The sequence below is a fragment of the Python bivittatus genome, unplaced genomic scaffold, assembly GCF_059951505.1.
Source record: "Python bivittatus isolate LINGU-HERP-01145 unplaced genomic scaffold, Pbiv_v1 ctg000020_np1212, whole genome shotgun sequence".
Taxonomy (NCBI): Eukaryota; Metazoa; Chordata; class Lepidosauria; order Squamata; family Pythonidae; genus Python; species Python bivittatus.
In genome coordinates, this window is record NW_028277030.1 from 50,094,444 (window position 1) to 50,110,620 (window position 16,177).

The window sequence follows — 16,177 nt, forward strand, 5'->3', positions numbered from 1 at the left end:
CTGATCCCCTTTCATTCGTGTTAAACATAATGGCACTGTAACACCACCTCAGGGCTTCACATCATGCAAAACTAGTAATATTATTGGAATGCCCCTTGTGAAGACTGGGGAGAAATCAACAATTCCTTTAAGTCAAAGAAGTTGTCTAGCTCTGCCTTACAGAGTACAGTTTTATCAAATGTGCTGGAAATAGTTTGGTGTGACATGTTCATTCAAGACAGTGTAGGCACAAAGAGACAACTGAGAGAACAACATTTCTCACCCAAGTGGAAAATAGCCCCTCCCCACAGCATTCCAGTAGACCTCCCATAGAAGCCTCTGTAAAATTCTGTTATTCCATCTTTCCTAAAGCATTTTACCCACCCAAATTCCCTCCCTCATTAATATCCCTACTTTTGTTCCCATCTTAATAATTCAGACTGTGTTGATCTCAAAACAACTATTATGGCTTCAGCAGCATTTCTCAAGTAAGCAAACACTCCACAAAAAGGAAAAGATACCATGGACATTTTTATTTTAGCACTGTAATGCTGATAAGGATTTTCTTGGGATCCCTTAGTATGCTAAGTTCAAAAATGTGTATATTGCAATGGCTAAAAAAAATAAAACAGGAAGTCCCTGGTTCAGTCGTACCTTTGCATTGCTCTTCCCCTTACGGCAATATCAAACACAAGACTCAGAATGGGGGAAAACCTCACTCATCCCTGCCCAAAATGAGTCCTAACAAATGAATGCTCAATATGATTAAAACAATGAGACATAGCAGGCACCACAGTGGGTTCCTAGACTTCCGTAACACCTACATTTGATAGATTAAAACTTCCCAATTAATTCAAGTGATATAAGCATTAAAAATATTACAGTAAAGAGAGAATACTATAATAGGCTCTATCCAGTGAAGAGTTTGCACTAGGAGAATGCAGTTCCAATCAAGAAAGGTAGGACACCTCCCATCCCCACTAAGTCCTTTTGTATATAAAGCTACATGTGATAGGAGACTGTAGAGCATGACACACAGCTATTTTGGGGGCAAGTGCCACACTTAGCTTTTGAATGCTAAGGCAGGGGCCATATTCCCCAAAGTAGGCAGTGCATAACACAACTTATTAATTGATTTAATATAACTTACATTTAAATTAAGTTGAAATTCAATAAATATTATTACAACTCACATATTTCACATATTTAAAAATTTCAAAGTTAAAAATTACAATTTAGTGGGAAATTTGGAGCAACTCTCAGGATTGCACTCAAGACTTTTAAGAGCCAAATGACGATCTGGTGCTTCAAACTGTGCATCACTTCAACACAATGTATAGCCCCAAAGATTATGGTAGGCAGATGATAAAAGCTGTGTTGTCTTGCTCACACAAGGGAAGGTTAGTTTCATTAAGGCAAAGCAGTAACTGGATGCAACTTTATGTCATCTCTGTATCTCCCATGAGAAAGAGAAAACTTTTGGGTAATTAGGCAGGCCTCTGATAAGAATCTCCAATGGGCAAGTTTTCTACCTTCCTTACCTTAACCTCTCACAATGTGGGGAAAACTTTTAAATGGCATTGCCTTGCATTTTATTTATCGAATTTATTTATCGAATTTGTCACTGCTCATTTCGTTGAACGAACGTAAGAAATTTTATTCTTACATCTGCAGGTACTCTGAATACTAAAGGATGATGCCATCATTTGTGCCACTGTTTGGTTGGAAAACAGCATACTTTATTTATTTATCTATCTATCTATCTATCTATCTATCTATCTATCTATCTATCTATCTATCTATCTATCTATCTCCACCCATCTCCTCTTAATGGGGGACTCTGGGCAGCTCACACAATCCATTAAAACAATAAATATATATAAAATCACAAACAACATAAAAACTATACAAAGTATTACCAAAAAAGAAAAAGTCCAAGAGGCTGATGGTTTCCAGAGCTGCAGACAAAAGGCTTCTAAGGGACTAGCCATCCCCACACTTGTTGTCTTCCCTCCCCACCCCAGCCCAAGTGGCAGAGCCAGGGCTTCAAATCCCTCTGGAAGGCCAGGAGCGAAGGGGCCAATCTCAGCTCCGGGGGCAGATATTCCAAAGGGCGGGGGCTACAGCAGAGAAGGTCCGCCTTCTGGACCCCACTAATCTGAGCTCTTTTACCAAGGGGGTACAAAGCATGCCCTCCCTGTGTGATCGGGTGGGACGGGTTGAAGTCATGGGGAAGAGGCGGTCCCTTAGGTAACCTGGTCCAATGCCATGTAGGGCTTTAAAGGTGATAACCAACACCTTGAATTGGACCCGGAAGCAAACTGGTACCTAATGCAGCTCGCGGAGCAATGGTGTTACATGGGAACTTCTTGGGGCTCCAAAAATAGCCTGCGCGGCTGCATTCTGGACCAGCTGTAGCTTCCGGATACTCTTCAAGGGTAGCCCCATGCAGAGCGCATTGCAGTAGTCTATCTGGGAGATAAGGGCATGAATGACTGTTCGAAGGGCATCCCATATTTGAGAGTAGAAGACTTTTAGGAAAAAGATGACAAGATTTAGGGCAGGTAGGTGGGATGGATATGAGAAGGCAGGGAAGACTGCAGGTGAATGAAAATGAAGGAAGGAAATGGAACCAAAGAAAGAACCCCTTCTGCCTCCATTGTAATTTCCTGTTGGTTTCCAGTTGTGTATTTGGGACCTTACTAATTTTGATAAAACCAAAATATAGATAAACATCTAGCACAAAATTCTCCCTCTTTTAATCTGGATTTAACAAAATGGTATGCACTGGCATCTATACTTTATATGGATGAAAATAAATAATTATTTGTAATTGAAACAATTAAATGGAATATGACACATGCAAATTCCACCCATAAAAAAAAAATCCTGCGTAGAATCCCCTAAAAAGCCTTAACATGATTAACCTTAGCAATACATGCAGTTCTCAACCCTACAGCCAGTTGTTCTGAAATAATTTCTGGTTTATGCTGACAAATTCTTTTTTGCCCCCTCCGCTCATTCACACACAATACCTTCAGGTCTGCCTAAGTAATGTAATTCAGTGGAGTGGAATTCCCTTGATAGCTGCTGTACTCAGTGACAATATCATTTATACTCTACACTGTCATGCCATGACACTGATACATTGGCTTTCATCCTTCATTCGCTGAAGAGTGTGCAGTTTCACCTTCCACTGTGCCCTTTTGCAGCACATGTGTACACATTTACTCCATTCATCCCCAATTACAGAGCTCTGTTGAAATGCCCTTGTTCCATTTATATTCCAAATTCCAAATGTCAGCCTTATTTGAGAATTCCAATTATGTGCAAGATGCATCTATTAGCAATAAGTGCTACACAGCATTCCTCAAATGAACATCCTACTAGGCAACAAGAAATACACAGCAAAATGCATTGTTAAATTGTACGGCTAGGGATAAATGCTGTATATTATTCAGTTTGAGCCACAATGACTGTCTTGAGCTACAAACATCAAGTGTTATTCTGAGATTAGGTCATCTCCCATAAGTAGGCTGCATTTATAAGCCCATGCAGTTCTGCATACTGATGTGTGAAAGGACTGCAAATGTAATATAATCTTTTGCTGCCTCTTTCTGTTATTGTCCTTCATAGATTCTAAACTGACATACAGTCATGTGAAAAAGAAAGTACATCCTCTTTGAGTTCTATGGTTTTACGTATCAGGACATAATAAAATTCATCTGCTCCTTAGCAGTTCTCAGAAGTAGGTAAATACAACCTTAGATGAACAACAACACGATATATTACACCATGTCATCATTTATTTTACAAAAAGAAAACCAAAATGGAGAAGCCATGTGTGAAAAACTAAGTACACCCTTACCGTTTCCATAGGTATGAAGAGGCTAAGTAGCAACCGGGTGATGCTAATCAAATGCCCTTGGTCAACTGATCATCAGCAAGTGTGACTACCTCTATAAAAGCCAACGTTTTAGGAGTTTGCTGGTCTCAAGCATTGAGGTATGTGTTAACACAATGCCAAAGAGTAATGACATCAGCAATGCTCTTAGAGAAGCAATTGTTGCTGCCCATCAATCTGGGAAGGGTTATAAGGCCATTTCCAAACAATTTAAAGTCCATCATTCTACAGTGAGGAAGATTATTCACAAGTGGAAAACATTCAAGACAGTTGCCAATCTTCCCAGGAGTGGACGTCCCAGCAAATTCACCCCAAGGTCAGACTGTGCAATGGTCAGAGAAATTGCAAAAAATCCAAGAGTTACATATCAGACTCTACAGGCCTTAGCATGTTAAATGTTAAAGTTCATGACAGTACAATTAGAAAAAGACTGAACAAATATGGTTTGTTTGGAAGGGTTGCCAGGAGAAAACCTCTTCTCTCTAAAAAGAACATGGCAGCGCAGCTTAGGTTTGCAAAGTTGCATCTGAACCAATCACAAGACTTCTGGAACACTGTCCTTTGGACAGACGAGACCAAAGTGGAGATGTCTGGCCATAATGCACAGCACGACGTTTGGGGAAAATCAAACATAGCATATCAGTACAAACATCTCATACCAACCGTCAAGCACGGTGGTGGAGGGGTGATGATTTGAGCTTGTTTTGCAGCCACAGGACCTGGGCACCTTGCAGCCATTGAGTCAACCATGAACTCCTCTGTATACCAAAGTATTCTAGAGTCAAATGTGAGGCCATCTGCCCAACAGCTAAAGCTTGGCTGACATTGGGTCATGCAACAGGACAATGATCCCAAGCACACCAGCAAATCTACAACAGAACGGCTGAAAAAGAAAAGAATCAAGGTGTTGCAATGGCCCAGTCAAAGTCCAGACCTCAACCCGATTAAAATGCTGTGGCGGGACCTCAAGAGAGCTGTGCATAAACAAATGCCTGCAAACCTCAATGAACTGAAACAAAGTTGTTTAGAAGAGTGTGCCAAAATTCCTCCACAACATGTGAGAGACTGATAAAGTCATACAGAAAATGATTACTTCAAGTTATTGCTGCTAAAGGTGGTTCTACAAGCTATTGAATCATAAGGTGTACTTAGTTTTTCACACATGGCTTCTCCATTTTGGCTTTCTTTTTGTAAAATAAATGATGACATGGTGTAATATGTCATGTGTTGTTGTTCATCTGAGGTTATATTTACCTACTTTTGAGAACTGCTAAGGAGCAGATGATTTTTATTATGTCCTGATACATAAAACGATAGAACTCAAAGAGGGTGTACTTTCTTTTTCACACGACTGTATATTTTATGTTGTGTACTGCCTAGAATAATTCAAGAGATAAAGCAGAAAGGAAGGGCATAAGTTTCTTAAATAAGAAGAGACTAAGTTGTAATCATGTATATGCTGTTATCTCCTTTGTGTCTCTCCATCTCATTGGATAAATACAGTGGTACCTCGGTTCACGAACTTAATTCGTTCCGTGACTCTGGTCGTGACCCGAATTGGTCGCGACCCGAATCAAATTTTCCCATAAGGTTCAATGTAATTATGGTTAATCCGTTCTGAACCATATGTATTTTTTTTTTTAAACCACAAAAATATGACACAAAGTACAGTACGAAGAGAGAGAACGCTAACCTTACTCGACGCGACTTCTGGCGTGGAGGACAGGAAGGAGGGTGGGGAGGCGGTTACTGCTTGGAGGGAGAGTCCCCCTCCCTACAGGAAGCCACGACCACGTGTCATGGGAGGGAAAATGGCCACGGTTCCTGTTCGTCACCCGATCCGGTGTTCGCGAACGGAAGCAAAATTTTGTGAACGGTGCTGTTCGTGACTCGAATTGGTCGTGAACAGAAGCGTTCATGACCCGAGGTACCACTGTACTTGGCACAGTATTGTATTAATCTGGACCCCAATGGAACTTTCCTAACTTGGCTGTCATTGGATAAATACACAGATGAACCTACTATTGCATTAGACCAGGTGATTCATTAGCCAGAAATGTAAGGTTCTCCACTTAGGTAGAAAAAAACAAATGCACAGATAGAAGACAGTCAGTACTCAGCTTGGCAATGTGACTTATGAAAAGGATCTGGGTGTCCTAGTAGACCATACTTTAAACGTGAGCCAGCAGTGTGCTGCACCTGTCAACACAGCCAATACAATCTTGGCATGCATCAACAGAAGTAAATTGTGGAGATTATACGTAACTGTGATACCTGCCCTCTGAAACAGTATCACCCCAGATACTCCCACCCTGATGATGTTCTGAGAGGCAATGAAACCTTGGCTATTCTCCCACTCTTGAGGTAGCTGGTAAACCCTTATAAGATTTTGCATTGTTTTGACTCCCCCCCCCCCGATATATATATAATCTCCCTCTCTATTGTATTGTTCTGGAGTAAGGAATTCTTTAAATCTATGTAAATAAATACATAATACATACTAAGCTCTATGTTGCACTGATAACACTACGACTGCAATACTATGTCTACTTCTGGTCACCACAATACAAGAAGAATGCTGAAGAACTGAAAACAGTGCAGAAAAGAGTGAGATCCTATAAAGAACATTAAAAGAAGTGGATATGCTTAACTTAAAGAAGAGAAGGCCAAGGGGAGACATGTAGCAGTGTGGATTTATTTTCCATCATGCCCCTTCCAACTCTATGAGTCTATGATTCTTAGGGAAGATCTGATACAAGGAAGCATGTCAGTTCAACATTAGTTTAATCCAATTCGGAAAAGAATACCTTGACTAAGTCCATATTAATTCCAAATAAATGGCACAACAATATTCAATTACAGCTGTACCCAGAAGTAAAATCTGTATATGTATTATGCATATGTGTGTAAAGAGAAAAAGAGGATGATTAGCAGTAAGGTGGATGGACTCAACTACGGTGATGAGGGTGCACTGTTGGAAGACCTGAAAGACCAGGTTAGGGACAGATTGTCATGGAGAAAATCTATCTATGTGGTTAAGAGTCAGCACTGACATGATGGCACAGAATCATAATCAATCATCAGGTATGGAACTAACAGCCAGAATTATGGTGTGGCCACTCAAAAAAGCCAGAATTTGTAATACAATAAACCAGTATGCAGCACTTTCAGGGAACTTTTGTCTTAGGGATGAATGTGCCTGTCATGCAAGCACAGGGATGGGATTAAAAATTATCACCAATATTATTACACAGAAATGTCAAGATCTTCAGAATAGCTTGTTCTGTTCACACAACTATACAGTAATATTTTAACCAAGCCATACATAAAATACTACACCTAATTCTGTGTTGGGTCCAAAACTGGTTTTATTTAAGAACTATTAGCGTGATTTCCTGAATGTCTTGATCAGACAAGGAGATAAATGCAGGAATGAGGTGAAAAACATTTACTTACACAATTCAATGCCAAACAAACCAAACCAAAACATATCCAACACATATTTGAATTCACTATTTTCTATTTTAACAGACTGCCCATTTCACATAAGTGAAACTGCCTTACAAGTCTTCTTTTTCTTAGTCAACTCATCCGTCAAAACTTTCTGTCACCCAACTCAAATCTCTTTCACCTTCACCTATTGTGAAAGTTTCTCTTATCCCCCACCCCATCCCTTTGGCAATGATGTTCTCTCCGTTTATAGCTCCCCATGACCCATTCATTCAGTCCTGTCTTTCTCTCCTAGTCTTGGCATTCCTCTCTTTCCTGCTGCACTCTGCATCTTCTCTCTATTTCTATTTCTTCAAACAAAACACAAGCACAGCTCAGCTTTTATCATCAACCAATCCAAGGGCCAAAGCTGACCAACAAGAGCAGACTGAACATATGCATGGAAGGCCCAGCAGCAAGAGAAGGCTACTGCATCCATGGGTAAGTTTAGCATACATAAACAATTCTGGGAACAATGCAACATTCCTAGTCAGCTTTCTCCTATAAGAAAGATCTTAATTCCTTTTTGCCAATGGAAATTCACACTGTACTATACAAGATTGCAATGGTAGCCTAATTTGCTTCAAATATGACAGTGAGAAACAAGTAAGCTCTGATAAAAAATTAGGCTTTTCTTTTACAAATCCTCAAATATGTAAACATCTGAAACAAAATTAAGAAGACAGAGCTTCTGATAGGAGCTTCCATACTAGTTTGGAGCATTTCCTAGCCCTCTGAAACATTTTTTTTTAAGGTAAAGAGGATATTGGACTGATATGGTAAAGCAACATTTCTCTCCAAATCCATGTTTCAGCATAATGATGTTTTGAGATGACAGATCTTTTACTAATTTTTAAGCGAGATTCCCCCCCAACAAAAACCTGTTAATTGTAACAAGTTACTTACAATGGACACAATTTCCTTTTTCCAATTTTCAACAAGTTCCAGTATTTTGTTTTATACAGGGTTATTCATTTGACATCTTCTTCCTATTTTTTTTTAAAATAACTTCCACAATAGGTTCCAAATCCCAAACAGATCTTACCAGACCAACAGAAGGAAGACTAGAGAGCAATGAAAACTGGCTGTGCTTCGTCTGTAGCCCTAGATTATATGAGTATTAATTTTCAGTTGTATAAGAAAGGGCAATAGATGGAAAGTCTTATTAACACTATTTTTTTTCTTGTACGCCTACACTCCCAACATCTACAAATGCAAAGGTTACAGACAGAAAAAAAAAAATCCCAGAATGATAGTTCATTCTAATTCAAACCTGCAAAAGCCTTTTCCTCTCTTGCTGCCTTCACCACCCCAAACGTTTTGTTTTTTGAGGAATGCATGCAGAAAAAGAAAGTGTGTAGAACTCAAATTGGAACTGCATACAGTCTTGAAACTAACTTGGCAAGAGAGGGCCATGAATGAACAAGGCAGAATCTATTGATTCCTGGGCTTTGTCTCTTGGGAATTTCTCCTCCTGGGCTCTTTTCTCCATCTCCAGTAGCAAAACAAGAAGGGAATCCCACTGAATTCTGCATTTTTTCACTTGCACACTTCTTTTGTTCCTTATATTAGATCTCCGTCTCCCTCTCTTATTGCTGTGGTCAACTCTGATTAAATCAATCTGATCTGCTTCTTCTATGTGAATCAGAATGCAGTTAACATTTTGGAGTTCAGTGTTCTAGGAGTTTTACTATTCTGTCCCTTATAAAGTGATCTATATAAAATGTATTTAACAATAAACTATCAGATAGTCCTCGTTTAGTGACCACAATTGGTACTGGCAACTTGGTTGTTAAGTGAAGTGGCTATACTTAAGATCTTACTTCAGCTTTCCTTTGCTTTACAGACCTGTGAAGGTTATAAATGTGAGGACTGGTCATAATGTTACTTTTGCATTACTGTTGTAACTGTGAACTGTCGCTAAATGAGGACTATCTGTACTTACAAAAGCATATTCTGAGATTCAAATCGCTCAAGATGCCTATTTATCACAGATTAATACAAAAAAGAGGATGGAACAAATACACATAAATCTAACACAGACAGGACATTTCCACTGGTTAGCTGAAAAAGTCTTTCAGCCCTAATATGCTCAGACTCAAAGTAAGTACAGCATCATCAAGCCAAATCTATGCAAAATTAAATAGAGAATCATCAAAATTAACTGTAATGAACATCAGTGGCTGTAATTTAAGGACACACTTAATGTTACCACTACAATTAACAGGATGTCAAAGTGCCTATTTCTGGCTATATCATGCACAGATTAAGTAATTAATGAAGGAGTTGCCCCTTCAAGTCACTGCTGGCTGGGATTAATTATGGGAAATTATACGAACATTCTATCCAGAAAAAGGCAGACAAAAATGCCTTATAGATATAGGCTGGCTGCTTCTCCATCTAAGCAGTTTGACAAAACTCTGCAGTTTCAGACAAGTATATTTCCCGTTATCTACTACCTAATCCTTTTTCTCTGCAATTGAACCTATGACCTTATGTAAGTAAAATGGGTGCTGTACCTTGAGCAGTCACCCCTTCCATGAAGTTGGCTACAATGAAAAGAAAAATTCCACCAGTCATAATCATTTCATAAGATACCAAAACAATGTACAGTCAAGCATGATACAGGGACTCAACATTGCACTTCGGAAATTGCTTGGCCAATTAGTCTGATTTTCTTATATATCTACATGTGACACACCACTCTTTCCCCACATACTGGGCTCATGCATACCTAATTTTTTTTCTTTCCGTAAAACCATACATGCATTTTAGAGCAATGGTATTTTAATCTACACATGACTAACTCCAAATCCACCTTGAGATTAATGACACAGCTGTCCAGAAAACCAGCTTCCTCTTTTCATTAAAGCTATTTTTGAAATTCCTATAGTTAGGCCATTAACAGAACATGGCATCCCATGTAAGTCCAACATAAGAGCGCTTAGCAAGAAAACTGGGATTTGGAAATGATGGAGAAAGGGGTCGAAGTTTTATCAGGCACACCTAGAGTACATCAGCGGCTGTTTTCCTGAGTGTTTTTTCTTCAGTGCTTGTTTTTGTAACAGTGAGGTAAAGAATATCACTGCTTTCCTTTTCTTCCACATTCTGCCTTTTGTCAGTGCATTGGCTTTAGGGGGTGGGTACCCACACTATCCTACCAAGATAGGAGCTGTTGCAATGCCATGGTTTCTTGAGATGCAAGGATAATGGAAAAACCCTGAATAAGATATCAGAAGCCCTATTATGGTTCTTCTTTCCTTTAAGATAAAGTCTCCTTCAAGTTGAGGTTGATCCTGGGCAATTTTTTTGGCAACAATACAGAAGTAATTTGCTGTTGCTTCCTTATGGAAGTTTCTTCAACTTCCCAGCCTGCAGTCCTTGTATTTCCAGTTGGTTTCCCATTCAAGTACCATTCAGGTCTTAATCTTCTTAGTTAGGCCTTCTCTGCATTAGGACCAAATTATCTAAAAACTGAGATAAGAAGGAGAAGTGGGGAAGAACAAATCTCACAGATTTCTCCTTACATGGCCAGGGTTGAGTCATCCTAGAGGTAGAAGGAAAAGTAGTGCCTCTGAAGTTCACCCACTATTAGAAAGACTTTCAGAAACATTGCTTCTCCATATGTTTTCCGTACTGCTTCTATCTATTTCTTGGGCTCTGCCTTCCAGATTTTATTTATTGATTGCATTTATACCCTGCCACAATCCAATTACCTCTCAGCAGTCAACTTTGCAGATCTTCAGTTTTTCCATCAGAATTCTAGAGTTGGAAGAGGCCCTTCAAGCCACTGACTGCAACTCAGAGCTCACATATCTGAATTAATGCATCTCCAACAGATGTCTGTCTGAACATATCCAATGAGGGGAAGCCCATCATCTCTCTAGATAATTGCTTCAACTATATGCCTGCCTTACTGTTAGGAAGGGTTTTTAAAAATACTCATTTGAAATCTTCCTTCCTTCCTGTCACTTAAACTCATTTTGCTGTATCCTGGATTCCGCAATAATAGAGAAGAGGTCTTCACCTTCTTGACCCCCTCCCTCCAGTTTTTATCAACCTACCAGATTTAGATGGACAGAAAGCAGAGAGAACATCTCTCTTTTTCTCTCCTTATCTATAAAAAAGAACTAAAATGCCTTCTCATCATATGGATTCTGCTGAAGGGTAGGATGAGGGGAATAACAAAACTATTATTGTGAAAGTCCTTAAAAAGAAAAACAACATTTTTTTAAAAGATGATTTGCAAAAATTCTAAATTATTTGGCCTTTGAAGCTTGTAAAAAGGCGCTATGAAATATGGGACACGTACTACTCAGTTGCAACCACAATGCCCTCAGATCAGTTACTAAATGACTGTACATTATGGGCTAGCACAGACAGAAGTACTGAAACTGAAGTAAAACTAAAACTTATGTGGTAAGAAGAATTTTAGTTTCACTGGCTAAGGTTAGGGAAAGTGGATTTCACTAATACTGTCATTTGAGTAATCTGACTTTGGTATCTTGAAATAAATGACTAGCACTTGGCACATGAAATATTCTATTGGAAACTTTATGGTCTGTAAAAGATGGCGACTGACTTAGAGGGAAATATATGTTATCAGGGTGTAACTTCCCCTTATGAGAACTATCTCTGGTGAGGCACAAAACAAGCCAGCTCCATGAAACAATTTAAAAATGTATTTTACTTTTTTGCTGTGGCATTTTAACCTTGACGATAGTAAGGGCTGGGTTTTGCTATAACTCTTGGCTCCTTCTGTCTCCCCTTTATGCTTTGCATGCCTCTTCCCAATAATGAAAAATCAAATGACTCTCCTGTTAGCTGCCCCTTAATTTTGTGGAATATAAAATAATGGTTTCTGAATGTGGATTCAAATGCTGGCACAAATTATGTGTTAAAGTTAGGCTATGACTTATTTAGCTTCAAGCAAAAGTTGTATTTACTCTACTAGTTAATGTTATAAAAGGCATCTGTAAATCTGAATACAACTGACCATTAAAACAACCTACAGTGAGAAGTTGAGTCTGATGTGCAAGAAGCACATTTGCTCCAAAATCAGACACCGACTGTTAGGTATTCAGAATCTTGAATCAACAGTACCTCCTTTTTATCTATACTATAGTTCAGATTTTGTACCTGCAACAACTTCAAAATTGCCTTAAAATGATAAATGGCAGGTTATAGAACCCTTGATGTGCCTTTTCTTTTAAAAAGAAAAAGCGAAGTTACAAAACAAGAAAGGAGTTTTTGACATGTTTCCACTAAATGGAAAATGATCAGATTTTTAAAAGGAAATTTAATAAACCCTCAAAGTACTTGGAGGTGATAAAAACTCAAATGTAAAAGTAATGTTTTAATATAAAAATGTTTTGATTTATACCTCTGAAAATAGAAATATAACATTTTGCAATTTTTGGTACATGTGTGTCTGTATACACTATAGTTATAGTGTGTATATGCATGTGTGCGTGTGTGTAAATGTAAATGTAACCTTGAAGCAATCTTCAAAGAAATTATCCATTAAACACTTCCTGAGCCAGGTAATCAAAGGCAAAATGCATTATGTGAAGTTTTGTAGCTTCCATTCTTGGGACTTTTACATTTATTTTCTATCCAGCTAATAATCTGAGTTTTTCATCTACAAGCATTATCAATTGTGTTACACTCCTACAATAAAGCACAATAACCAAGCTATAGTGTTCATTACAGTATTTTGATGGCTTGATTTGATATAAAGCAGGTTCAACATATTCACTGTTTAGAAATTACTCTTGGCTGGTGATAGCAGAAAACATCTAAGGCCATATAATTTGGGGATAAACAGGGACACATTCTCATCCAATCTGACTGTAAAAGCTTTAAAAAATCCTAATTATATTAAGACAGTTGAGTTAGATGAGATGGCTATAGTTCCACAACCTGAAGAAAAATCAAAAGTGCTTGTAAAGACCAGTTGCAAGCAATGAAGATGTCACTAGAAGAAGGTTTTTGCATTTTGTTTTGTTTTGTTTTCCCTCTACCTATTTCCTATCCAGTTGGGGACATTCTTATATTGGAACTATGGATGACATGTCTGATGGTCCCTGTCATTTCATTAAATGAAACATTCATCCTTCACATTTTGGGGGGCACCCAAGGCCAGCTAGATTGAGGACTTTCCTTTGTGAATTGACAGCTTCAGATCCTCCTGTGATATTCCAAGAAATAATAAAGGGGGATATAAATCTAACAAATGAAGTCTCAATGTGGGGGGGGGGGGGAGACTCCCACTTGAATTTTAAAATGAGGTTATTTATCCAAATATATTAAGGATGCAACCCATTAAAGATGTTTTCCTTTTTTTAAAACATACATGAATTCATGTTTTAAAACACATGAATGTCTGCCAAATAATAGCCAAAAATGTAATCTAATAAGCTCTTAGTTACCATGCTGTTGAAAAATTCAAAACCTGATTTTCTTAAAATGCTAATGACTTAAGGACTCCACTGTTGATGAAACTGTAAGAAACATCGTCCTCTGAACCAACGAAATCTATAACCTAATGTGGAAAAGTTTATAAAGAAATATATTGGACAAGCTAAGAATTCCATATCTGACTATGCCACATTAAAAAAAAATCTCTACAGTAATTTAGCATGTTTTTTAGAAACATATTTAGTGCTGTTAATAAAGTTCCTTGTTCTAAGCTTTGCTGTCAGAAAAATAAAAGTACTCAGGAACCTCACAAAATGACAAAATTACTCCATTTTGTCTTCACTCTATTTCAAAGAGACAGTAATAGTACTTCAGGATCAATTTATTCAAGGCTTAATGCTAACTGATAAATTACAGCTTTCAGAATGCTTTCACAGGAACTACAAAGATTATTGAGTTCCCTTCCCCCCGCCCTCCAAGAAAAAGAAACCTCTTTTTATAACCCTTTTCTTTGTAATGAAACAGAAATCAAAAGCAGGACTTACATGTAACTTTCCCAGAATCTGTGCTGGCTAATACTCTCACGAAACAGAGAAGTGGATGTATGGAGAAATTAATTGATTACAGCAATCCATGAAGATACGAACACCGAAAGATTCACAGGGTAATCTTCTGGCTGCTCAGCAATCTAAAATACAACACAACATCACAGTATTGAGAAAAATGAGTTTTCTCTGGCTTTACTTTCCCCAGAGTCATATTAAATTAATATCCTATAATGAGTTAAAACTAAACTTTGTATTCACACTTGTAGTTTCATTAAAGAGATTATTCAGTGAACTTCCATTTACAGGATATGTTAATGGGAGCAAAAGCTAGTCTTTTCAATAAAATGCTCAAGAATTCCTAACTTATCTTTAATAAAGAAATGGGTTGCCTGTTAGCCATGTGTGATCTGCAAAAGCTGAGTCTGTAGTTTAGCAATAGCAGATTCTAAAATGCTGCTCTGTACAGGCACAGAACATAAAGGTAAAAACGGAGAGACACCATGAAAAAAATTAAATAGCCAGGCTGCCTTTTGATATCCTGTCCAAGCATCTCATAGTGATGTTTACAAGTATATGGAAACATACATAGATTTTAACATACTTTGAAATATATTTCAATAACCTTAATAATATATTATTATTAATAATATATTTCAACATATCTAATTCACATAACTATTTTTTCCATGTCACTGTTGGCCATCTAACTACTGGAAAACTCGGGATGCACTGATGTAGCACATCTTATCCACATTATGATTTCTCATTATGCAATGTTTACCAAATGAATTGTGAATTGAAGTCTATTGAAAATCTTAATAGTTAAGGTGCAATTGACGCTTTCTCTGTTACAACTCATTCATACATAATATTGTTACTTGAAGCTACAGAATCAGCAGACACATGTTCATGAACCACCACAGCATTCAGTGTCTTACGTATAGCTTAGATATAAGAATATTCTGGTAGAAGATTGCTGTGAATCTGTATGACAAGAAGAGAAACCTTGGGTTCAGCTTAATATTTTAAAACCAAATAATCATATTTGAGCTGAAATTACTTGGCATTTTTCAGAAAATATTTATGAACAATAACTCTCTTGTTCTCAATTTTTTTTTATTTCATTGAGAAATTATTCACCTTTCATTCCCATTTCTTTTCAGCTGATTTCACCTTTTTCTTTGCTCTCACCATGTAAGTAAACCTGAATTGCTGGATATTATCCCCCTTCACTTAGTTCACCATAATCAGCCAGGATCACTCATGAAAGGAGCAGCGGTCAGAGGATGGAAAGTGACAGAGAAATAACCAAGGAGCAATAGAGTGAGCATCTGTAGGGAGGCTGGATTTAAGGATAGAAAGGATATGTTTGTCATAATGCAAATGAATAATTTTTATGCTTGCATCAAATTTTGTGATGCAAGCATTACGTCTTTTGCATGATGACAACCTGATATGTGTGTGGTCATTCTGACATCACTGTGGCTTGTTACAGATGCTGTTGAGCAGTGGAACTGAACAGAAAGAGAAAAAAAATGTGATTGAGAGAAAAATAATTCTACAGCAGCAAAACCATTACGTTTGTCTAAAAAATTAAGACTGGGAAATATTAAATAGAATCATTTCTATGAAAAGCACAGCTTGGTTTTGTCCTTCCAAGAATGAATGCCTGTTTAATTTACAAATAAATTATAGGAAAAGAAGCTGGACATGGAATAGGAAAATTCTGCCATAAAGAGGAATGGGGATAGGGATAACAGAAATAAAGGCTGCAGAAACTGCTTTGGAAAGAGTTCTGTCTGTATAGCTCTTCTAACAATGGTAAAAACAACACATC

The 16,177-nt window shown here is 37.8% G+C and overlaps 1 protein-coding gene across 4 annotated transcripts in view; it reads right to left on the minus strand.

Annotated features, from left to right (window-relative positions):
- The window catches only part of BACH2 (BACH transcriptional regulator 2), a 187,318-nt gene that overhangs the window by 69,478 nt on the left and 101,663 nt on the right, over window positions 1-16,177 (minus strand). For all 4 annotated transcript variants that reach the window (XM_088138550.1, XM_088138554.1, XM_088138544.1 and 1 more), the window contains exon 2: window positions 14,338-14,480. The gene's annotated coding sequence lies outside the window, so the exon portion shown is untranslated. The remainder of the gene's footprint in view (window positions 1-14,337; window positions 14,481-16,177) is intronic.